A 27,589-nucleotide genomic window follows, 5' to 3' on the forward strand; every position below is an offset into this window, starting at 1 on the left:
CTACTCTACCTTACATTATTTACAAAATGAAATCTACTCTACCTTACATTCTAATATGCTCCATGACATCTACTTCACATCTCCTTCCATGTTGAGAACATCAAAGCTTTATTCAAATTCTTCAAAAGTACAAAGTACAACAAAGTTCTCCAAAGCTTTCAAAAGCCATCAAGGAAGAACTACAAACTTAAGAACTAGGGACTAAAGACTAACAAATGAAGGAGAGAGATCTCCTATTTATACAAAAAGATGAGAGCCATCTCATTAATGATAGTCCATGAATCTCTCCCTCTACCTCTAGAGTCCTAATCAAAATAGGAACTAATAAGACACATGTCTTTTTAGAGTTACAATACAATTAGGAGATGTGACACATATCCTCATGATCCCATGATTCTTTCCAACCAAATTCAAATTTGGCCTTAGAGTGCCACATAAGGGTCTTCTAGAAGTCTCCTTTCAACCTACACATGTCAACAACTTCAACCCATTTGTTAGGTATAAGCATATGCACATTATTTTCTAATGTTTAACCACAAATTCACTTAAAAGGCTTAGAAATAATAAAGATTGGAAAAACATAAAGGTGGCCCAATGATAATGAAAGTGGGATGAATGTGGTGACATAGTAGTGAAATGGAGGTGAAATGGAGGTGATATAATGGACATAATAGTGAAAGTGTAATGGAAATGAATGACATTTTCAAGACTCAACAGTTATCTTCACACTTATTATTGTAGACTTACTTAACTGAATTTGCTTGTCCACAAATGGAGGCCGAGTTTCCCTATATATAGTGTTTCATCCATCAAAATAAGTTGATTTGTGATATAAGTAAGTTGACTTGACATTATGGAAGCATCCTTAGGCCGACATGAAGAAGATTTCGTGACAAGGTCTTAGAGGGCTAATAAATTTTCTTTTACAATGGATTACATGCCCAAAATGGTTCTTCAATCTTTGACATTGACTTTATTAATTTTATGGCTTGATGACCAAACCTAATAGCTCACAATGGGATATTTAACTATAAAAAATTCCCTGATCATGAACCCATGATTCAAGCATTACAAAGATAATTTTATTTTCTTCTTTCCATCAATTATATAAAATCACAATTACACGTGTCATTATGAAGACCGAACCTAGTTACACTTTTCAACAAGCAAATCACAGGGGAGAACTAGGTCAAAATGCATGGAAATGAATGAATAAGAGTGTGTGCCAAGGAGTGTCAGCAAATTCTAAGTGTCCCAAGGACGAAGTGTGTGAGGAGAAGTTCATAATAGGACTTACAGGAGGAAATCCTATGGTTGCGATAAGGGGCTAGACAAAGAAGTTTCAAACAAAGGGAGACTTTGGGTTGGGAACAACATTGTTTTTCCAATGCCTTGGTTGGGTTCCCAAGCCGCAAAAAAGGTAAGGTTATCTAAGGAGGGAGTGACAAGATATTCTAGATAGTTCCAAGGCATGTTAGAGTGTTAGGGAAGCATACCAAGGTGTGCCAAGTGTCAAGGTGTGCCAATGCATGCTGAGTGTTAGGGAGTTCCAAGGAAACACAAGGGAGAACTAGGTCAAAATGCATGGAAATGAATGAATAAGAGTGTGTGATAGGGAGTGTCAGTGAGTTCTAGGTGTGCTAAGGAGGGAGTGACATGGTATGCTAGGTAGCGCTAAGTCATGCTAGCATGCTAGAGTAGCATTCAACCAAGATGTGTCAGGTGCCAAGGTGTGGCAACACGTGCTAGGAAGTGTTAAGGAGTGCTAGGGAAACACAAGGGAGAAATAGGTGAAAATAATGCATGCAAATGAATGATTAAGAGTTTGTGACAGGAAGTGTCAATGAGTTCTAGGTGTGCTAAGGAGGGAGTGATAAGGTATGCTAGGTATTGTTAAGGCATGTTAGAGGCCAGGGAAACATGCCAAGATGTGCCAGGTGCTAGGGTGTGCCAATGCATGTCAGGGAGTGTTATGGAGTGCCAGGGAAACAAAAGGAAGCACTAGTTTCAAATGCATGGAAATAAATGAATAAGAGTGTGTGACAAGGAGTGTTAGCGAGTTCTAGGTGTGCTAAGGAGGGAGTCATAATTATTCTAGGTAGTGTCAAGGAATGCTAGAGTGTTAGGGCGACATGTCAAGATGTGTAAAGTGCCAAGGTGTGCCAATGCATTCCATGGAGTGTTAGGTAGTGCGATGGAAACATAAGGGAGAAATAGTTAAAAATGTATTAAAATGAAACAATAAGGGTGTGTGATAGGGAGTGTCAGTGATTTCCAAGTGTGCTAGGGAGTGAGTGACAAAGTTATATGATAGGCAGTGCCAAGGCATGCAAGAGTGCCAAGACATGTCAATGAGTGGTACAGTGTACTAGGGAGTGCTAAAGAATTCCAAGGAATGTAGAGGATTCCAACACATGCCAACTAATGCTAAGGGATTGTTAGACGTGACAGGTGCAATGGCATGTCAAGATGTAAACTATGTTGCTTAGTTGTTTATGGCCATGGTTGGATGTGAGCCTTGACTTGGTAACTTGTTAAGTGGGATGAGTATTAGGCCATTACTAGGTGAACAAGACATAGTATAGTTGTTGTAACTGTAACTTGGTCAAGATGTTGTAGTCAAGGTAGGACCTGGTTGGTTCCCAAGTCTTAAAACAAATAAGGGTAGTTATGAGGGCATGATAGCTAAGGTGTGTTAGGGAATGCAAAGGAATGAAAAGGCATGATAACACATGCCACATACTATCAATGCATGTCGAGGAGTGTTGGGGAGTGTCAGGGAATCACAAGGGAGAACTAGCTCAAAGTCTATGGAAACAAACAAATAAGAGTGTCTTCCAGGGAGTGTCAGTGAATTCTAGGTGTCCTAAGGACGAAGTGTGTTAGGAGAATTTTAGAATAGTACTTGCAAGAGGTAATCCTACGATTATGATAAGGGGATGGACAAAGAAATTTTATACAAATGGAGACTTTGGGCTAGGAACAACAATATTTTTTCAATGACTTGGTTGGGTTCCCAAGTCGCAAAAAAAGTAAGGCTATCTATGAGGGCATGACAACTAGGGAGTGCCAAGGTGTGCAAGTAATGACAGGAAGTTCTAAAGCATGCTAGAAAGTTCCAATGCATGTTAGGCATGCCAAGACATTCCAAGTGCTAAGGCATGCCAAGATGTGCTAGGCGTTAGGGTGTGGCACCAACGCATGTTAGGGAGTACCACAGAAACACAAGGGATGACTGGTTTCAGTTGCATGGAAATGAATGAATAAGAGTGTGTGATAGGTAGTGTTAGAAAGTTATGGGTGTGCTAAGGAGGAAGTGACAAGGTATGCTAGGTAGTGCCAAGGCATGATAAAGTGCTACGATGTGCCAAGTGCTAGGGTGTGCCCATGTCTGCCAAGGAGTGTTAAGGAGTGTTAGGGAAACATAAGGGAGAACTAACTCATAATACATGGAAATGAATGAATAAGAGTGTGTGATAGGGAGTGTCAACAAGTTGCAAGTGTGCTAAGGAGGAGGGACTAACATGCTTGGCAGCTCTAAGGAATGTTAGAGTGCTAGGGTGGAATACGACCAAGATGTACCAACACATGCAAGGATGTGTTAGCTGGGAGTGCCAGGGAAACACAAGGGAGAACTATGTCAAAATACATGGAAATGAACAAATGAGAGTGTGTGATTGGAAGAGTCAGTGGGTTCCAAGTGTGTTAAGGAGGGAGTGACAAGGTATGTTAGGTTGTGTTAAGGCATGCTAGAGGGTAGGGCGACATGCCAAGATGTCCTAGGTACTAGGGTGTACCAAAATGTGTTATGGAGTGTTAAGGAGTGCCAGGGAAACACAAGGGAGCACAAGATCAAAATGCATGGAAATGAATGAATAAGAGCTTGTGATCAGGAGTGTCAACAAGCTCTAAGTATGCTAAGGAGAAAGTGACAAGGTATGTTAGGTAGTGCCAAAGAATGCTAGAGTGTTAGGTCGACATGCCAAGATGTGCTATGTGTTAGGGTGTGCCAATGCGTTCTAGGGTGTGTCAGGGAAACACAAGGAAGCACCAGGTCAAAATTCATGGAAATGAATGAATAAGAGTGTGTGACATGGAGTTTCAACGAGTTTTAGGTGTGTTAAATAGGGAGTGACATGGTTATATGCTACATAGTGTCAAGGTATTCTAAACTACCAAGGTGCGTCAGGAACTACTAGGGTGTGCTAGGGTGTGTCTAAGCATGCCAAGGAATGTAGGGGATGCTAACACCTGCCACATAGTGCTAAGGCTTTCTAAGACATGTTAGGTGCTATGGCATGTCAAGATGTAAACTATGTTGCTTAGTTGTTTTATGGCCATGGTTGGATGTGATGAGCCTTGCCTTGGTAACTTGTTAAGTGGGATGACTTTTGTTATGCAAAAAACTCACAAAATAGAAGAAAATATAGAGCAACGACTTCAAATTAGCTTCTTCGAGGGGGGAACCTCCTTTACGTTACACAAATGAACAATTCTTGGATGATACAAATGACAAGACCTATTTTCTATATATAGGAGTATAAGGGGTCACAATATAGTGAAAGTTGACACAACAATAATAATGTAAGGGCACAATAATAACAATAGTGGGCTTCTATGGGGCACAATAATAACAATATGGGGACAACATGGGCACAACAATAATAATAAATGGCTACAATGAAAATAATAATAAGGGAATACACTAGTATTATAGGGGCCTAACATGCCCCTCTCCATCAGAAAAGTGTTGTCCTCAACACTTGAGTAGTTCTGGATGCTTCTGTATAAAATTCTCATCCTCCCATGTGGAATCTTTAGCGGGTAAGTTATTCCACTTGATGAGATACTCTGAAAGTGATCAATTTTGTAGTTGTCAATTTCTTGTTTCTGTGACTGCTTCAGGTTCCAATATGATTTTTCCTTCCTCGTCAAGTTCTAGTAATATTGTTTTAACTGGTAGCTTGTCACTATAACCTTCTTTAAGCATGAAACATGGAAAACAAGGTGCACTTGGGAAGCTGTAGGAAGCTCCAATTTGCATGCCATAGTACTAGTCTTTTGCAACACCTTGTACGGACCACAATACTTTGGTGATAATTTGTTATCCTTCTTAGCTTTCTTGAGGGACATTGGTTTTTATAGTTGTATCCATAGAAATACCCAGTCACCTACATCAAAACTTCTTTCGCTACGATGTTGATCTGCTTGTGGTTTCATTCAATTCTGTGCCAAAGTGAGGTTATCCTTTAAGAGTTGGAGAACTTGTTGTTGATGCTCGATGTGATCTTCCACTACTTGAACCTTAGAATTTTCTCTTAAATATGATGTGACGGATGGTGGATGATATCCTTAAAGTGCCATAAATGGGGTCATTTTTGCTGCAGTATGGAAGGAAGTGTTATACCACCATTCAGCCAGAGGCAACCATTTGACCCATTTTGTTTGTTTATCAGATACAAAGCAACAAAGATATCATTCCAAAAAAAAAATTACTATTTCAGTTTGTGCATCAGATTGAGGATGATACAATGAGCTATGAGCTAATTGAGTACCCAAACAAAAAAATAATTATGTCCAAAATTTTCTAGTGAAAATGGGATCTCTATTGCTTACAATAATATTTGGGTTTCCATGTAACTTTTGAATTGTTTCCATAAATGCAGTAGCAATTGTACTAGCTTTAAAGGGATGAGATAATGCACAAAAGTGTGTATACTTGGTAAGTCTATCAACTACCACCATGATGACACTCTTTCCTTTGGATATGGGTAAACCTATGATAAAATCCATTAAAACCTCCTCCCAACGTTGACTTGGAATGGATAATGGTTGTAACAGGCCTGGGGTCTTAATTGTTTCAAATTTATTTTGTTGGAAAACCAAACATTCCGCTACAAAATTTTGAATATCAGACTTAAGGTCATCCCAAAAAAAATTCTTGTTAACCCTGTGGTAAGTTTTTAAAAATCTTGAGTGCCTCCTAAGGGAGAGGTGTGCAATTCCATAAGAATCTTTTGTTTGAGTTGGGAATTATTACAGAGGTATAAGCGATATTTGTAAGATAATGAATCTTTTTTCCAGCTAAATGTATCAGATGTAATGGGGTCTTATTGTAACTTTTGAATGAGTTCCCACACTTATTCATCATTCTTCCATTCATCCCTTGCTTCGTTTATCCAATCTGGTTGGATAATAGAAATTGCGCAAAGCAATGCTTCCACATCCTCATCCTTTCTTGAGAGTGCATCTCCAACAACATTTTGCTTCCCTTTTTTGTAGATGATTTCAAAGTCATAACCCAACATCTTTGTGACCCACTTTCGCTGCTCTTATGAAGATAATCTTTATTCTAAAAAGTATTTAAGACTATCATGATCTGTTTTTACCTTGAAGTGTCTTCCTATTAGGTAAGGTCACCATTTCTTAAGTGCATGTAGTATTGCCAACATTTCATTCTTAGAAATACCTTTGTTTAAATAATTTCCTTTGATTAGACAACTTTCGAAAGAAATGGGTCTTTCTTCTTGCATTAAAACAACACCAATTCCATTTCCTGAGGCATCACATTCCACAATAAAGTTTTTTGTGAAGTCTGGCATAGCTAAGACCAAAGCTTGGCACATTACCTCTCTAAGATGTTCAAATGGTTTCATTGCTTCTAGAGTCCAAGAAAATGCATATTTCTTCAGTAATGTTGTTAGAGGTGTTGCTATTCTCCCATAGTTATTAACAAACTTGTCAGAATACCCTGTCAACCTAAGAAATCCTCACAAATGCTTTATGGATGTGGGAATTTTCCATTACTTAATGGATTTCATTTTTCTAGGGTCTACCTTAACACCTTCATGAGATATAATATGACCCAAATATTCCACCTCTTGTACTCTAAAGAAACATTTGGAGGTTTTTGCATATAATTGTTTCTCCTCCAATAGTTTGAGTGTTCTATCAACTTGTTGAACATGATCCTTCCAAGACTTGTTGTATATTAGTAAATCATCAAAAAATACTAACACAAATTTTCTAAGGAAGGGTTTGAAAATGGAATTCATCAAACCTTGAAATGTAGAAGGTGCATAGCTTGATATTATGGCACTTTCCAAAGCAATTTATGGTTCTTCCATTTGCAACCATTACTTGACACTCTGGTGCTGGATATAGGAAACAATTCAATTCCTTCACTATCTTACAATGAATAAAATTATGGGTATTTCCCGAATCAATCAACATTATTACCTTTTTCTTCTCGATATGTCCTTCTATCTTGATAGTTTGAGGAGTGGTTATTCCAGCCAATGCATTACAAGATATGGCCGGATTCATTTATTCTTTCTTTAGGCTTTGTTCCTGGTGTGTATCCTCTACTTTTGATGTTTCTTTTTCCTTTTCTTCTTCCTCTTCACAATCTATGTAAAATAATTTATTCTCAACACACTTGTTATCTTTAGTGTATTTTCTATCACAACTGTAACAAAGCCCTTTTTCTTTTTTTTATTCCAATTGTTGTGGTGTCAACCTTGTAGGTTGTGGAAGGCTAGGGGAAACAACACTTCCATCTTTATAATTGTGATTGGTAGGCTTCCTTGTTGCCATAATTTTTCTTTCAATTTTTCTTGTCATCCTGAATGCCTTCTCCAATGAATCAGGTTCCCAAATGTGAACCTCATGTCGAACGTTATCCTTAAATATCCCTATGAACACATCAATCCTATGCTCCCATGGAATATATTTTACCCTTATATTCAATTTTTTGAATTCCTCAATGTGCTCCGCCATTGAACCCTTTTGTTTGAGATTTATCAATGTGTTATCATTTCTTTCGTAAAAATTGCCCAAGTGACAATTTGTTTAAGAGAGCAAAGTCATCAATACCATACAAACTGATTGGGTTCCAAATATAAAGTTGCAATGCGTACCTTTTGTGTGTTTTTCACATTATGGAGATCGGAATATTGCTCCATCTATAATATCCATGTTACGGGATCCTTGCCATCAAACTTCCTCATATTGATCTTTGGAACATGGTGGGTCTTCAATCCAATTTCAGAGTCTATGAAATCATGATTAACATTTCTTTTGTTCTCATCATGAGTTTCCTTTACTACCCTTTCACCATCAGTAAGCATTTCTTGTAGCAATTTTGTCAAATCTATCTTCAAATCTTCCATCTTGCCTTTAAATTTTTCTTCTATACCATCCATATTAGCTTCCATGCCAGCCATCTTAGCTTCCACGCCATCCATATTAGATTCCATTCCATTCATCTTAGCTTCCATGCCATTCTTTAAACCATCCATCTTAGCTTCCACATCTTTCTTTAAACCATCCATCTTAGCTTCTATTACTTTTTGTGAGAGTGAAATTTGTTGCACTTGGTCTCGTAATTTTGATATATCATGTTGCCTTTCTTCCTCTTATTCATGAGTCATGCTAGAGCTTTCAGGTTGCTTACTAGGTGTTTCCATTTTCTTTCTTCAATGCATCAATTAATGATAATTATGCTTCACTATGTCCTTTGAATTCCTTCAAAATATTTTTTCAACCCAAACTTATGCACAATTTTAGAAATACTATACACCTTTTTTTGGCTTTGTAGGAATTCGATATTAAATCAGTTGTATCTCTGTAATTGTGGATCTCCAAGCTCTGAATTTTTGTCCTGTGGTAGCCCTCTGAGTCCTCATTCCAACCCCACAAGTCTGATCAATATTGGATTCTCCAATAAATAGTTATTCCAAATCTCCCACGATGACCTGATTATAGACTAGTTCAGTAGAGCGAACTTGTATGAAGTGCCACATCTCACTGTTTTGACATTTTGACCTAAAACTGATATAAAGAAAACTACAGTTTGTCCTCTTTTTGTAATGTTTTACGAAATTTCAATCTGATGATCAGAGAGAAATTTATGATGCGTTTCCCCAAGTCACATGTTTGATATATAATTCGTGAGCCTGCAAAAACCCTAAATTCCTTGGATCATATCTCCGAAAATATAGCGAGACAAGATCTAAACTTCATACTGGAGGTTGCTCAAGATTTCAGCTTAAATGAGTTTTAACTTTAGCTTCTTAAATGTCGTATAAAAAACGTTATAACGAAAATTCCACGATGACCTGTTTGAAGCAGTGAAACCCTAGAATCCAAAACTTTGATACCAATTGTTGTGAAACCAACTCACAAAATAGAAGAAAATATAGAGAAGTGACTTCAAATTAGCCTCTTCGAGGGGGAAACCTACTTTACATTACATAAATGAACACTTATTGGATGATACAAATGACAAGACCTCCTTTCTATATATAGGAGTCTAAGGGGTCACAATATAGTCAAAGCCGACATAACAATAATAATGTAAGGGCACAAGAATAACAATAGTGGGCTTCTATGGGGCACAATAATAACAATATGGGGACAACATGGGCACAAAAATAACAATAAGGGGATACAATGACAATAATAATAAGGGAATACACTAGTATTATAGGGGCCTAACAAGTTTATATTAGACATGAGTAGCCTAAGATGAGTTGCATGTAGTTATTAGGTGAACAAGGAATATGTTGAATTTCCATGGCACGTGAGAACCTGGGTTTGGTCTTAGATTCTTTGATGAAAATACACTCAAGTGCCACAACACATCTACTTTGCACAACAAATCTACACACAACATGGAATCAACTAGTGCAACAATTTTTAACTTTTTTAAACCCTTCTTCGTTATATTACAAACTATAATAAAACAAGCTAAAGCTCCTGTACCAGAGAGCATGGTGCTTTACAATCACATTCATACATGGAATACACCTAGGGCTTGGTGTTAGTCTCTTGACCATTAGGGGAATTTTGAGGTCTAAAATGGGCCTCCTAAGGAAATTATAAAATAATAGTGGAAATAATAAAATAAGATTAGATTACATCATCAAATTTTAGAGGGAAAAAAGAAAAAACTATTTTTCTAACTCATATTTTCAACTTATCTCCCTATGGGTTTACTCAAATTTTGAGAAGAAACACTCGTTGGATGAAAATTTTGATTCATCATCCAAGGAGTACCCATGTTTCATACTTTCGATGGACCCTACTACACGAAAAACGAGAAATACATGAAAAACGTGATTACAATCATGTTTTTTGATGTATTTTTCATTTTTCGTGTAGTGGGGTCCTTCGAAAGTATGCAACATGGGTACTCCTTGGATGAGGAATTAAATTTTGCATCCAACGAGTAATCCCACTCGAAATTTGAGTAAAAACTTATGGAGATAAGTTGAAAATACGAGTTGAAAAAAATATTTTATTATTTTTTAATATTTTTACTTTTTTACTCCAAAAATGGTGAATCATCCCCCATGGTTGACAACATCATATTGAATCCTATTGGTTCTTATAAAGTTTATTTTGGTTGTACATTTTTCTTAGGAGGCCCATTTTAGACCTCAAAATTCCCCTAATGAACCAATCTACCTTGAACAAGACAACACTTGACCTACTTGCTAGTGGTGGCCACACACAGCCCTTTCAGTCCACTTGTCTAGAACACATTTGGCGGGTCCTCTTGGCTCTCATTCTAGAACTCCTCAGTCTGCCCCTATCAATTAACTCAACTCCTTTAAGTTACTGAACTCGACTCAACAATTTTTTCCCCCTAGCTACCTCTTTTTTCCTTCAAGGTTTGCAACACTTATGGTCTTCAATCAACTATTCACAACTCCATTTGTGAACAACTCTTTGGTCTGCATTTTTTCCATACTGTTGCTCCAATATGACAAGTCTAGGGCTATGTAGGTCACCCTTCTTCTCGCTGGCTCAATCCTCTACAATACAATGAACTAGGGCTAGTTGGCTAGCCCACTTGAATGCTACTTTAGTCCTTAAATGTCTGCACGTCCTTAGGCCTAATACACCTACCCTTCTACTAGTCTTGTTTTCCTTCATAAGTATATGAATTAGGGATCTTTGATAATAACCTAACAACCCTCAAACTGTACTAATATTTCCATCAATTTTCACAACCATAGTCAATTCTTTTACCGATCTAGGGCCCACAACATTACCCTCATCTAGGGCTCTTCAAATCTGTCGCCTAATAGTGATTCAAGTCCTCTCAAAATCACTATTCTTGTGTACCAATTTCTTTATTGTCCAGTCGATGAAAAAATATGAACTACTCCTCTTATCATCCTTCTAAAAATATAAATATGTCTAAATTAGGGTCACAAATCATCCACTAATAGTCCATTGACTAATTGTTTATAGACTGCTTTAGATCTTTGTCTAAAACACTATGGATAGTCCACCAAAATCAACTCCTCTTCATGTCAATCGATTCCTCATATGGCACATTTCTTCTATTCAATCTTCTAGTCAAGTTCCACCACCCTTTGGAGTTTCTATCTCCACACATACTTCTACAAACCATCTTCCAGATATGTGCTATGTATTCCGAAGATAATCCTCGCTCTAAGGGTCATAACCCCTCTTCTTCTACGCAGATTTGTCACAATCTTAATGGCATACCTTATGGATTGAACATGCTAGGAAATTTCCCTAACTAGGGCATTATACTTATACTCTAATTGCTTTAGAACAAAGCCTATCCACCCATGGAAAAAACAACTCTTACCTCCATAAGAGACTTGGCCTAGATCATATGGATCCATAGATTCTAGGAATTTCTTTTACTGAATCTTGACTTAAACTTCAAAACTCTACAACCCTCAAACTATGGTTACCTCAATCAATATTACACCTATGGCTACTTTTGTTCTGGCCCTAAATTCCAGGGCAGGCCCTCCTCCATTTGTGTTGGTATTTATCAAAAACCTTGTAACCCACTAACCACCACAAGACAGGGTCTCAACCTTCCCTTCTATTTCATAATTTGATGTAGCTTTGACACAAAAACACCACTAAAATAACATGCCAAAATTATCATGAGCTGCTTCTCTTGAGCTTGACCTACTGGAAGAGAACCTAAAATATGTCATCCTACTTCTTAGCTCAAACCCATTAAGGTATGAGACATTATTGTGAACCCTCGCATGATGATATTGCTCTTGGTGGATGATGATGGCCTCCCTTTAGCAACCCTTACTCAGCCTACTTTAGGACTACATCTCTCTTAACCTCCTTGATCAAATGAGATCCTTCTCACTTGATGTTCTTTCCTTCATGGTAATGCCTACTTCAATATCTTTTCCTATCCAGGCCTCTTAGAAACCCTCTAGAACTTACAAGTTTTATCCACTTAGACATTAGGAAATATTAATTTTCCTTTTTTATTTTTTTTTAGATTTTAAACCACATCTTGGGTCCAAAACCCCTTCGCTTGGGTTTTTTCCCCATAAATCATTTTATGACCAAAATCACACAAACCCATCTCACTAGGCTTGTGGATTACCTCCTAAGCTACACAATTCAAAAAAGTATTCTAGTTGTAGTAATCGTAACTTGTTCAAGTTCTTGTATTTAAGTGAGGACTTAGTTGGGTTCCCAAGCTACAGATTAAGAATTGTTGTGACGGCATAATATCTAGGGAGGGTCAGGGCATGACAAGGAATGAAAAGTAACACTAACACATGTTGGAAAATATCAATGCATGTTTAGGAGTGTTAGGGAGTGTCGAGGCATTACAAGGGAGAACTAGGTCAAAATGCATGGAAATGAACAAATAAGAGTGCACGCCAGGGAGTTTCAATGAATTCAAGTGTGCCAAGGACAAAGTGTGTTAGGAGAAGTTCATAATAAGATTTGCAAGAGGCAAGCCTACGGTTGCGATAAGGGGCTTAACATAGTAGTTTTAGAAAAAGGGGGACTTTGTGCTAGGCACATCACTGTTTTTCCTTTAGCTATTATTTTTATATGATATGTGACACATTTTGGCCAAATTCTCATGTTTTAAACTATTTTAGATAATTACATATTGTACATTATTGTGTATAAGTTTTGGGGCTCTCAAATTGTTCCACCTTATATCATGTGTGTCGTGTGCATCTTGTGGTTCTTAAAACCCCTTATTTAATGCTCTACTGTTTATATGAACTGGACATACATGTAAAATATTGTTTGTGTAAGCTATGTTTCTTAGTTGTGTTATGGCCATGGCTAGATGTGATCCTTGTCTTGGTAAGTTATTAAGTGGGACAAGTTGAGCTTGGACATGAGTGGTGTAAGATGCGTTATAGGTAGTTCTTAGGTCAACAAGGCACAATATACTTGTATTAGGTGCAATTGTTCAAGTTATTGCAGTCAAAGAAGGCCAATGTCACATAAACTACAATAGCTAAGGACTTGATTGGGTTCCCAAGTCATGAAAAAATTAAGGCTAGTTGTGAGGGTGTGAGTTCCAAGGCATGCTAGGGAATGATAACATGTGCCAGATAATGTGAAGGCATGTCAAATATGCTAAGATGTGCCAAGTGCTAAGGCATGCCAAGATGTGCAAGGGTGTCACAATGTGTGCCAAGGACTGTTAAGGCAACAAAAAGGAGAAACAATTTAAACTACAAGGAAATGACCACATAAGAGGGTTAATCAGTCATAAATTTACATTTTCCAAGAGGGTCATGTTAGGCACACAAACACTAGGTGCAAAGTGCCAAGTGTTAGTGCATTCTAAATACTGAATATTCCTCTGTTACTTCTCATCTACTTTCCAATAGTTTATCTCAAATAACTTTAATATTAAACCATGCCAAAGCCTACCAAGGAATCTCAATGAATGCTAGACATGCTAATACTTGCCAAGCACCAACATGTGCCAAGTGCCAATGTGTGTTAGGGAGTGATACACATGTTATGAAGTGGAAAGGAATGTCTAAGAATGTTAAGGTGTGCCAGAGAGTGCTAATGAATGCTAAGGAGTGTTAGGCAGTACTAGGGGAACAAAAGGGAGCACTAGGTCAAAATGCATGGAAGTGAATGAATATGAGGGGTGTGCTAGGGAGTGTCGATGAGTGATAGCTGGAATGCCAAGGAGGGAGTGACAAGGTATGCTAAGCATTGGTAAGGAATTCTAAGGAATATTAGGGCATGTCAAGAAGTGTCAGAGTGTGCTAGGGAGTTCCAGTGTGTGTTAACATGTGCCAAATAGTGCCAAGACATGACAAATGCTAAGGCATGCTAGGATGTGCTGGGTTCCAAGTATGCCAATATGTGTCAAGGATGGTAAGGAAACATAAGGAAGAACCAAGCTAGAATGCAAGGAAATGAACACATAAGAGGGTAAATAAGTTGGGAATTTATCTTTTTCAAAAGTGGCATGCTAGGCACACTAATAATAGGTTCCAATATATGCCAAGTGCCAATGTGTGCCAATTGTTAATGTATGTTAATGGATTCCAAAGTGTTTTAGGGCATGTTAGGGAATACATGGCATGCGAACGCATGTTAGAAGAGTGCTATGCTATGGTAGGGTCAACCAACATGTGCTTGGGTGTCCTATTCATGGCAAAATTTTCTAGGTACAAATATTTTTCAAGACATGCAAGGTGCCAAGTAATGCTAGTGTGGGAAAAAACATGTCAAGATGTGCCAAGAGTGTTGAGGAGTGCTAGGTCTCTCTCATTAATAGAATTGACCGAGATTGATTATGTATTAAATAATATAGTTCCTACACACACACTTGTGGAACTTTATCTAAAGTGAATTTATTAGATAATAAACCTAATAGAGATGAATCATGTGTTGACTCATAGGAAAATTATATTCTCATTACTTGAGGGAAATGATACACACTAATTAATTCTTAACAAATTGACTAACTCTAACCACTATGGCCTTGGACACATAATTAAAAAGACTCCACAAAAATGGTCCTAAATCATTATCTTTCGACAAAAAAATATAGTAGCATGCACATCACGTCATCAGAAAACCATTGGAATGATCAATGATGACGAACACTTTTTGACAGTCACCAAAATAACCAAAAAGAGCATTGGTGAGGGTCAATAAAAGATCGTCACTAGAAGTTTTACCAAAGAGAGAATTAGTGATGGGCCTTTAACAACCCTCACCAATAGTGTCACTAAAAATGGCTTTGGTGACAAACATTAAAGGACCATCACTATATTCACTTACAACAATGATTTTTTAAGGACCGTCATCATATGCGACATTGATGACGGACCTTAAAGGTTTTTCACATGCATGACCCTCACCAATGACCTTTTTTGTTGTAGTGGCTTGAAACCCGTATTCGTCTTACCTACAACGTGGTGAAAACTTACCCATGATTGTAAGCTAAAAACCCTTACCCATGACCGTAAGTTCATATGGTACTTTTGTGTGGTATTTATGTGGTTCAGATGTCTCTTTTGTATGGTATTATTATACAGTTCATATGGCACTATTGTTTGTTATTCTCATACAGTTCACATGGCACAATCCTTATGCAAGTTGTATTATCCTATTATAGTATGTATGGCTTTGTGATGGAAGTTTGCATACATACTTGGCATTGATTATTTATACAGTTCGCATGGTATGTCTTCTCTAAGATTTATTGCTTCTATACCATATACATATTACCTCAATATAAAGTTTTTTTTGGCTTTGTGATGGAAGTTTACATACAATATTGGCATTGATTATTTATGCAGTTCGTATCGTATGTATTCTTTGAAAATTATGGCTTCTATACCAAATACATATGACCTCAATATAAAGTTTGTTTTGGCTCTGTGATGGAAGTTTTCATACAGTCTTGGCATCAATTATTTATACAGTTCGTATGGTATGTCTTCTCTGAGAATTATGGCTTCTATACCAAATACATATGACCTGAATATAAAGTTTATTTAGCATGGTATCGACTTATATTATGGAATTATTTAATTTATGATTTGGTTGATGGCATCGAAACCTTGTATTTTCTCAATATCACATTCTTTCATATATATATATGTTTAGATATTGTTATCATCAACCCTGAAGTGAAACCCTAAGGATGCTTGGAATCTTAATTCATAAATTCAAATGATAGAGATCTCCTTGACAAGTCTCTTCTATGCTCATATAAAATGATGGTAACTCTAAAGGACATATGAACAATGACCCTGAGGAACCTTATATCAGTAATCTTAGGGTTGGCAGTTGATAATATTCTTGATTTATTATAGTGATCATCAAGAAATTAATAAGTAGTTTATGTCATTATCATCATGATAGTGACATAAACAACTAATCCTATGCATGCAATATGGTCTTTAATGCATTAATCCATATGTACATCAGTGACTTGGCACACCTATACCTCTACATGATGATAATTGAAATGTACTTATACTTACGACAGTGACCTTGTTGCAATAGGGATCTTGATGTATCAATTTGAAACCAATTCCTATGTAATGCATGAAAATCGAGATTAACCATTTATATATTGATGGAAATATGTGCAATACAAGATGATTGTGTAAAAATGTCTATTAATGTAAACAAAACATATAAATCATCAATTTTATTCCTTTGAAATTTCTTCATTTGTGGCACAATTTCCCCCTTTCTGGTGCTCAAATAATCAATCAACCTTTGTTCACTCACAAGTCGTAGGTTTCCCCTTCGTAGAAATTTTGAATAATTTAACACATATTCAACAGAGATTATCCTGATCATGTACTATTGCGGAATACATACACAATACATAAGCTCCTCTACGTTGATCATCAATATAGCAGCATCAATAACAATAAAACATCAAGAGCATTCACACATTAACACAGTATGTAACCCGGGGAAAGCATCTCGCTAAAAACCCCACACTATCTGTATATTAATGATTGAGACCATGTAACATTACAAAGTACAATGCTTAGCACAAGCAATCCAGTACCAGCTCCACCTGTTACACACAATACAGCTAAGATCTGATCTCCAAATCTATTCCACTGCTTGCCTGCCTCTACTGCTCAATACCTGCTCAAGAATGAATGAGAATGGTCTACCAAACTCGTATTTCACCTCCAAATAATCACTCACAATGTGTAAGACGTGAGCAGAAGCTACAAACTGTGCAAATACATGAGCAAACTCATTGGCATACTCAATCCTTTGATTGTGAAAGATCTGATGGACAACTATAGTCACAATTGATAGCAATCTGATTCTCTAACACCTGTCCCCGCTGAACTGAACATGCACTGACATGCAACTGAGTTAACTGATGTATTCTATAGTTGTATTATGAGTTAATAATTAGTTTAACAACTCATCATTAGTCTATTTACAGTTAGACTAACTACAACTAGTTTAACCAAGTCAAACTGAACACAACTCCATCAACTCCACAATCAACTCCACCAAACTCAACTGATTGAGTTCTAACTGAAGTCATGCATGCAACAACTCAACTGACTCATAAGAAAAGTGTACTTCCTTTTGACAGCTGCATGGGCCACATCTGTAGCTCAAACTGAAGTGCTCCAAGAGAATAAGATCAAGTTTATAGTCCAAATATTATTATGAGACAATAATATTTGAATTTTCTATTTTTGACAGCCAGTCTAAAAATAGACTTTGATCACCCACACTGTGGTCACCCACACTTTGGTCACCCACATTGTGATCACTCACACTGTGATCACTCACACTATGGTCACCCACACTGTGATCATCCACACTGTGATCAAAAATAGAACTTGCGCCATAATTTGCCTGCGGGCCCACTTAGTGAAGGCGACTCTTTTCACTAAGCTCCATCATCTTGTTGCAATCTCAAAACTCCCTCTCAACAAGATATGGATTATCAGCAACCCCTATCCTGCCTCGGTGGTACTCGAATTTGCTCTTGGTGAGAGCCTTCGTCAGAATATCAGCATCCTGATCCTCCGTTGGAATGTATGAAAGCAACATGATCCTCTGCTGCACACAATCTCTGATATGATGGTACCTGATGTCAATATGCTTAGATCTATCATGAAATACAAGATTAGCTGAGAGTTTAATGCAACTCTGGTTATCACAGTAAATCACAGTAGGATCCAAATGAGAACCGAATAAACCAACCAGGATCTCCCTCATCCATATAGCCTTGCATGCAGCCAAACTTGTTGCCATATACTCGGCCTCCACTGAACTGAGTGCCATGGATTTCTGCTTCCTGTTGTACCAAGAAACTGCTGTCAATCCAATACTGAAGACCCCTCCTGATGTGCTCTTTCTGTCCGTTGGGCTCCCTGCCCAATCTGCATCTGTGAAGCCACATAGCTTCACCTCATCCTCCTGCCTATACCACAAACCATATCCCGATGTGCCTCTCAAGTAGCGCAATACATGCTTGCCCGCCTTCCAGAAGATCTTGGTAGGCTTAACCATAGCTTGTGAAAGCTGGTTAACTGCATAGCATATATCAGGTCGTGTATTGACCAAATACATCAGCGACCCCACCAACTGTCGATAAATAGTGGCATCCACTTCTTCTCCCAAAGTGGCATCCTCCTTCCTCCAACCTCCAAGAAGAGGAGTATCAACAGGCTTGCAGCCATGCATGTTGAACTTCTCCAGTATCTCCCGAGCATACTTGCCCTCAAAAACAAACAGTCCACCACTACGCTGCCATATTTCCAATCCTAGGAAATAGTGAAGGAGGCCCAAGTCCTTCATCTCAAACTCTGTAGCAAGATCCTTCTTGCATGACAGTATCAACAGCTCATCACCCGTTAGAATCAAATCATCAACATACAGTACAATGATAAGCAACTTACCCTCCACCACAATCTGGTATAGGTTAGGATCCGCCTCGCTCTTGGAGAATCCAAGTCCTGTGAAATAGCTATCTATCCGTGTGTACCAAGCACGTGGTGCTTGCTTCAACCCATACAGTGCTCTCTTGAGCCTGCACACATGCGACTCGCTGCTAAAGACCTCAAAGCCTTCGGGCTACTCAATGTACACCTCCTCCTCAATGACTCCATTGAGGAACACAGTCTTCACATCCATCTGATGAATGTGCCATCCCATTTGCGCTGAGAGAGCAAGAATCATCCGTATGGAAGAATACCTTGCGACAGGTGCAAAGGTCTCCTCATAATCGATCCCCTCTATCTATGAAAGCCTCGGGCAACAAATCTTGCCTTGTACTTCTCCACACTCCCGTCAGCTACCTGCTTGACCTTGTAGATCCATCTCAAACCCACCACTGATTTCCCTTCCGGTCTAGGAACAATCTCCCATGCACTGTTTCTGACAATAGAATCATACTCTTCCACTATGGCGTCTACCCATGCGGGATCCTCCACAGCTTCCTCGAAAGAGGATGGCTCAGTCACAACACACTTGCTCATCAAAGCCATGTATCCAGTGTACCGATCAGGTGACTGTCTCTGCCTGCGTTGGGCTGTAGGTGGTCCTACAACTTTCTCTGCATCTTGAGCCAGTCGCTCAGCTTCTGTCAAGCGCTTTCGCCCTCTGATGGTTAGCGCTGCATGAGTGGTCTCTTCCACTCCATGAACCTCGTCCTGTGGCTGATCCACATCCTGAAGCTCATCCTTAGGAACTAATAGCTCCTCATCTGCATGCAAGTGTAGCTCCCTCTCAAGCGAACACTTCATGGCTTTCTCCTCCTGAAATTTTATATCCCGTCGCACAACAGTTTTACCACTGTCTGGCAAATACACACGATAGTTGTGGGGCGTATCAGTGTACCCCACAAATATCCCAACCTCTGCAGTTGGCTCCAACTTCTTCCTAGCATCCTTCGTCACATGCATGTAAACGTTAGCACCAAAAATCCTCAAATGAGAAAGATCAGGCTTCTTACCAGAATAAGTCTCCTCAGGTGTACTCATGCCAAGTATCCTATGAGGACAACGGTTCTGCACATAAACTGTTGTATTGCATGCTTCCACCCACAAGTGAAGGGGTAGGCCCTGATCACGCAACATTGCCCATGCATCACCCACAATCGTTCTGTTCTTCTGCTCAGCTACCCCGTTCTGCTGTGGGTTATGGGGAGCTATGAGCTCTCTATGAATCCCTTCTGCCTTGTAGAAATCCTTGAACTCGTCCGAGATGTATTCACCACCATTATCGCTCCTAAGAGCCTTCACCTTCTTCCCCGACTCCTTCTCGACCAGTGCTTTGAATTCACATAACTTTGAATATGTCTCGCTCTTCTTCTGCATGAAGAAGATCCAACACTTACGAGAGAAATCATCAACAAAAATCACATAATACCTGTGTTTTGTTGTCACACGTCTGTGTGAATTCTCTCAAGGATCGTCATGGTGCGACTATCCTTCTCGTGAAAGGTGGCTTTCACAAACTTCCCCAAAGTACACCCCTTGCACTGATCTGACTGCGCAAGTGTGCCTTTAGGAAGCCCTGTAGTGATCTGCTGCAGTATCTTCAAGGCTCCATGGTGAAGGTGACCCAATCTCCTGTGCCACAACTCGCCATCATCCCGGCTCACCAATCCTTCTGCCTTACCTGCCATTGCTGCACATCCATCTACATGCAACTGATAAAGGTTCCTCACTCAAACCCCTATCTTCCGGGTCTCACCAGTTGTCTTGCTGCGCAGGAAAGCCTTTCCCTCGCTGAAAACAACATCATGCCCCTTGTCTTCTAACATTGCCACTGAGATGAGATTCTTCGTCAATCCTGGAACATGCATGACTTCCTTCAATACGAAGGGTTTACCAGACTACCTCTCAAAGGAAATGGTACCGATGCCGGTCGCACTGTATCTACCATCATCGCCCTTCTCGATGTGCACTCCAAGATCTTTGTCCTCCATCAGAGAACAAATATCTATCTCCCGTCATGTGAAAAGACGCACCACTGTCCAAGAACCACACTGATCCCATCACACTTGAAACCAAGCATGCGATCAATGAAAAATCAAGCTCAAACTGTGAGGCTAGAGCCTCTCCTGCTGAAGATCCAACAGCCTGCTTGTTCTTCTTCTTCTGCGGACAGTTAGTGGCATAGTGTCCGTGTTGGTGACAGTGAAAACACTTCACCTTGGACATGTCCTGCTTCTTGCCTTTCGCACTGGAGTGAGAAGCTTTCTTGTTCTTCCCCTTCTTTGCTTTGGCATCCAAAGCGCAATTCTCTTCATCAGATACCTTTGATGAAGATCCATTCTCACCTTTATTGTTTCTGAGTTTATCCTTGAGTGCCAGGTCACTCTTGCTTTGGAATAACATTTGCAATCAGTTGAAAGACATTTCAACAACACTGCTACAAATTCGATTTTCCACCAGCTCCAACTCAACCGCCTCCGATCTAAAATTCGTGAGAACACAATATTTCTCGTACAGAGATTGACTGTATGGGCATTCACCGGATATCTCACCTTCCAAAGGAAGGATGAATCCAGAGGCTACCTGGCCCGATTACAGACTCTGACTGAAGAAATAGAATGTAAACACTCCCTGAATAGTAGATCTGATGATCAACGCTCTGATACCATGTAGAAATTTCGAATAATTTAACACATATTCAACAGAGATTATCCTGATCATGTACTATTGCGGAATACATACACAATACATAAGCTCCTCTACGTTGATCATCAATATAGCAGCATCAATAACAATAAAACATCAAGAGCATTCACACATTAACACAATATGTAACCCGGGGAAAGCATCTCGCTAAAAACCCCACACTATCTGTATATTAATGATTGAGACCATGTAACATTACAAAGTACAATGCTTATCACAAGCAATCCAGTACTAGCTCCACCTCTTACACACAATACAGCTAAGATTTGATCTCCAAATCTATTCCACTGCTTGCCTACCTCCACTGCTCAATACCTGCTCAAGAATGAATGAGAATGGTCTACCAAACTCGTATTTCACCTCCAAAGAATCACTCACAATGTGTAAGACGTGAGCAGAAGCTACAAACAGGGAAAATACATGAGCAAACTCATTGGCATACTCAATCCTTTGATTGTGCAAGATCTGATGCACAACTATAGTCACAACTAATAGCAATCTAATCTCTAACACCTGTCCCTACTGAACTGAACATGCACTGACATGCAACTGAGTTAATTGATGTATTCTATAGTTGTATTATGAGTTAATAATTAGTTTAACAACTCATCATTAGTCTATTTGCAGTTAGACTAACTACAACTAGTTTAACCAAGTCAAACTGAACACAACTCCATCAACTCCACAATCAACTCCACCAAACTCAACTGATTGAGTTCTAACTGAAGTCATGCATGCAACAACTCAACTGACTCATAAGAAAAGCGTACTTCCTTCTGAAAGCTGCATGGGCCACATCTGTAGCTCAAACTGAAGTGCTCCAAGGGAATAAGATCAAGTTTATAGTCCAAATATTATTATGAGACAATAATATTTGACTTTTCTATTTTTGACAGCCAGTCTAAAAATAGACATTGATCACCCACACTGTGGTCACCCACACTTTGGTCACCCACATTGTGATCACTCACGCTGTGATCACTCACACTGTGGTCACCCACACTGTGATCATCCACACTGTGATCAAAAATAGAACTTGCGCCATAATTTGCCTGCGGGCCAACTTAGTGAAGGCGACTCTTTTCACTAAGCTCCATCATCTTGTTGAAATCTCAACACCCTTCATGGTGTGTGAGTGACCTCACTCACCATGGCACAAGTCTCTATATTGAGACTAATCTCGATGTTTCATGGGATGGTGTATCAAATCGTCTCGTGTTTTATCCTAATAATCATTGAATGTCATAGTATTTCTTTGTGGTTCTATCAAATTTTGGCAATTTATAACGGTTTTAACCTTCCACTATTTGCATGGATCTCTAACTTCAAGTGGTACACTATGTATAGGTTAATTAGTACAGGTTTAATGAAGGTACTTTATTGTCCTCAATCTATATTGATAAGATCTTGCAAACATTTTGTCATAGTTATGGGCTCCTATAGTTTATTCATATTCTCTATTTTCTTACTTTGATCAATATTAAAATTCTCATGCTCATAACACACACATAAACATATATGCCAATATTTATCCAACATTAATCATTAAGTTTTATGCATTGAACATATATCTCATTCAAATTTTAAATTTTATCATTACGTGTTTTATTCATGAGTTAAAATCTCACATTTCACTTTTTAGTGATGTTTTCATTCATGACTCATTGATATGCATACTAATTTATTCCACATTCTATGATAAATTCCATATTAATAATGAATATGTAAACAATATCCATTTTATATGATAGGTAAACAATATCAAAATAAACTACAATTACTTTCACATAATTAACATGAAACATTAATAGTTATTATAAAAGTAGAAGCGTGACATACATCCTTATTTATTCCCCATTATATAATAAATTATCCTTAAATAATATATAAACATTATCAATTATAAATAACAAGTCAACACTATCATAATAAATAACAATCACTTTCACAAATAATTTCTAAACAAAATCAATGATCAATAATTAATAATATCTTAGAGTAAATTGATTATTATGCCTTTAAATCCCTCCATACCAATGAAGGCTCTAAATCCTTTGGGAACTAACGGACCATTTAATAAGAAATAATTTTGAATCACCAGTCCTTACCAATGCCTATTCTTCTTTTAAAAGAAATAGTCTTGCTCAAGGCCACCTATTTGGCCCTGATAAATTAGATGGACTTTTTTGTAGTGTATATGTCGATCACTTCTTATGTGGGTCATGTGTCATGGAATTAAGTTGTAAGCACATGAGTCAAAATGAAGTGAAAAAATATGTGTGATGGACTATGTAGCAATGAAGAGAGCAAGAACACATTAATCGTTATTATTAATGTAAGATTTTTTTAAACAAAACAACATAATATTTTCTCTCTTGATACAAGAGCCCAATCCAGTCTATATATCATGACATAAAAATTGACTCAAGACAAAAGCCATAGAACACTCAATGGGTGCTTAGACCTAGGAACCAAAAACTTTGAGCATGAAACCCATGCTTTAATAAATAATATTTCTTTTACAATAATTTTTTTTTTTTTTTTATAAGTACATAAGAGATACATCATTCCATGAACCAAATACAATTATGAAGGACAATACTAGTTACAACTTTCAATAGGAACTTCACATGTTACAGACCTTCAATGTCTTCTAGGGCATATTGCTCCTCAATTAAACTTGTCTCTCCTTCTTTTGTACTTCACATTTCTTCTTATCCGTAGAATTGCTCTAAAATGAAGGGCATGTGTGATGTCTCTCAAAGGAGGTCGAATATCAACTTTATATATCCTTCCAAGGGATCTTTAAGCCCAATGTGAGGTCAACTTCAGCTAGCTAGCTTACCTGTTCTTAGGAGCACTATAAATATTTTTCCAAAATACAAAATGATTTTCTTGCTTTGATACAAGTTCCCAAATGGGTCTTTACATAATGAAAATGGCCTTTTGACTCAAGGCAATACTATAAGCATGGAATGGATGATTAACATATTGACCAAAGACTCAAGCATGAAACCTAAGCTTTATAAAATTTCCTTTTTACAATTTGCTTTCTTCTTTTGATCAATATATAATAATTACATCATGACATTAGACAAATGGCAATTATGAAGACTGAACTAGTTACATTTCCCAATATACATGAGCATGTTGATTCAACTAAGCCATAGGAGAAACACCAATTATGTTTCCATTTTGAGTTTCTCACTCAGTTTGGGACAAATTTTCATTTGACACACGATGACAACAAGAGAACTATGGTTTATGATATATGTTTCATGATGAGATTGTCTAGTCCTCCAAGTGTAGTGAAACAATATCTCGTCAATATGATGGCTCTTCTAGCCTTTCATGCTCACCATGGAAACCTGAAACACCTCCTACAATTTTGGACCCAATGAAAGCCTACAAACCCTAGGGTATTCACACATGTGAAGATTACAAGATAAATTAAAAGCTTTTGAAATCTTGATGTGTCTTTCAATAGGTCAAATATCCATATTTATATAGCCTTTCCAAGAGGCTCCATTAGCCCTCTCTAGGCCAAATTTTCCTTGCCTATCCGACTTGGTCTTGGGATCCTTCTAGACATTTCTAATTTCAAAATATTTTTTATTTCCTTGATACAAATTCTCAAAAGGGTCTTTTACAATATGAAAAGGACTCTTGACTCATGACAAATTGTAGGAGCATTCAATGGATGCTTAACCTAATGACAAAGTGACTTGACCATGAAATCCATGCTTTACAAAAATCATTTTCTTTCTCTTTTGATAGATACATAAGAATTACATCATGACATGAGTTAAATTACAATTATGAGACCAAAACTAGTTACATTCTTCAAAATATCAAAGTATGTGGGTAATTTTTTATGATGGAAGATTAAATGTTATCATATTATATTGAGTTCTAAAGTTATCGAGTGAGTTCATTAGTTAGGATGAATAGGTTCTCAAGTTCTCAAGTTTCAAATGTTACTTGAATATTTTAAATGCAAAGAAATTCCTTGTAACTCAGTTGTACTATTATAATGTTCATGTGGTTTCATCAAGACATTTCTCAACATCCCTTATGACACTCTCTAATAGTTTCTCTCATTTGATGGAGGTTTACAGGACGTTCAACCAAATAGGTATTTGTCATATCTATCTTTGTAGAGGGACAAAAGTTTAGATAGGATATAATAAACTAACCAAACATCTGCTATGTCATTAGCAGGCGAACATTAACAATTTTTTCTTGCTAAAGGGGGGTTGACGTCGAGGTGCCCTTGAGGTACAAACATCTAGTGAAACAATGGGAACCCAAGGATCTTCCTTAAATAAACACTAAATTTTCTATCAATGAAAGGATATACAACATTGCCCCATCATCATTACATGGTTTGGGGTTATTTTCCATGCATGGCATAAAGGTATGTTACGGAGGATTAACTGAATTGGTGGAGTATGCCAGACCCTGTTACAACTACAATGATTGGGTACGACTAGTAAAATATACCAAAATTATGCAAAGATATGGAGTGGCCCCAAATTATATACAACTAAAAGACAATGATGAAAATAAAGGTGCAACTATGCGTATTGATGGAAGGCCAAAAGCAACAAGGAATATTGCAGGGTTCATAAATAGTACATGAACCGTCACCAAAAATAAGCAACCCAACTGCATATTCGAGGGACGTGAAGGAAACCATGTGTTTGTATGTGCCATTAAATCAATAGATACAAGGGAATATTTTCTCATTAATTACAATTTGAATAGAATAAATACAAATATTGCTATTATGGGAGAAATATGTATTTAATTTACCCAACTTGTAGGAAATGTCTATTGTATGTTATGATTTTCATTTACTACAATATATTGTTAGACATCTTGTAAGTTGAGGAAACATTTTAATATGTCATGGTTAAAATATTGTGTCAGGTTGATCAAGGTCAAAGGGAACCAACCTCATAGTAGGTAAACATCAATGTAGCTGTACGTAAATTTATATAACCACGAGATATATATATAAGCATCATTTTATCCATTATAGAAGAATTCAAATTGATATTTTTAGGCATAATATATAACTAAATGAAAGATTCACTATGCATATGACCAACTTGAGCAAATGCATTCCTTCATCCTTTTCAAAGTATTGTTTCTATACAATATGGAATATATACTGATCTTGTCATAATGCCTCTTGCAAGAGCCTTCCAAGATGATGAAGTTTTTGTAAATTTAGAACCTTTTATATTGGCCATGATATAACGTGAATTTTCTATATAAATTTAGGCATATGTCAATAGTGGTTTTCTTATTAATATAATGATGATTAATTGTGGATGAATTGAAAATTACACTTTAATATTATGAGGAAGAGCTTAGTGATGAAGCAATTTTTATGTCTTTCGGTCTAATCCAAGTAATAAAGAAGCTTAAAATAAAAGCAAACAACAAACTTAATTATTTATTTCTAATTGAGCCTAATAAAGATGAGATAAAAGGAAAAATTAAGACCTGGATGCAACAAGTTTGTCGATATGGGGTGAACAACTCATTTAATCATCCCATCTATTTTTTTATGATTTAGTTATCTCATCCTTTATAAATTAAAAAAACTTTATTTTATAGGGTTTTTTGGCAGAGTATGATCCTCACACTACAACTATGGGGGGCGACATTGGTAGAAGAACTGATTCTCCACCCGTGAGTGAGTCATCATTCATTGAGACCGGTACAACCGCTCAACCACCCACAACAAGGTTTACACCCACAAAAAAACATATGTCAAGATCTACACATGATGTTGTGGATGCAGAGGATGATCTAATTGCACAATGTGAAGTGATATTTCCTTGATATTCCCGTGTTACTAGCACAAGATCACAACGGATCATGTTTCCGATAGATGATGATAATGTCCCCATGAAAATAGAGAAACTTTCAGGTATTTAAGAATTGTTTTAAACATTAAGTACAACCTAAATGAAATTAACATATAATTTGTGATTATTTTAAGGTAATGATAATATCATTTTGCAAGAATGATGTATTTTATAGGAATTTGTATGACATAAACTTGGAAATATTTGGGTCGGGTATTTGTACAAACTGGAAGTCCCAAAGTTCCAAGT

This window comes from Pinus tabuliformis, chromosome 3_1, assembly GCF_031772625.1.
Source record: "Pinus tabuliformis cultivar Carrire ecotype Pingquan chromosome 3_1, CPIR1, whole genome shotgun sequence".
Lineage (NCBI taxonomy): Eukaryota > Viridiplantae > Streptophyta > Pinopsida > Pinales > Pinaceae > Pinus > Pinus tabuliformis.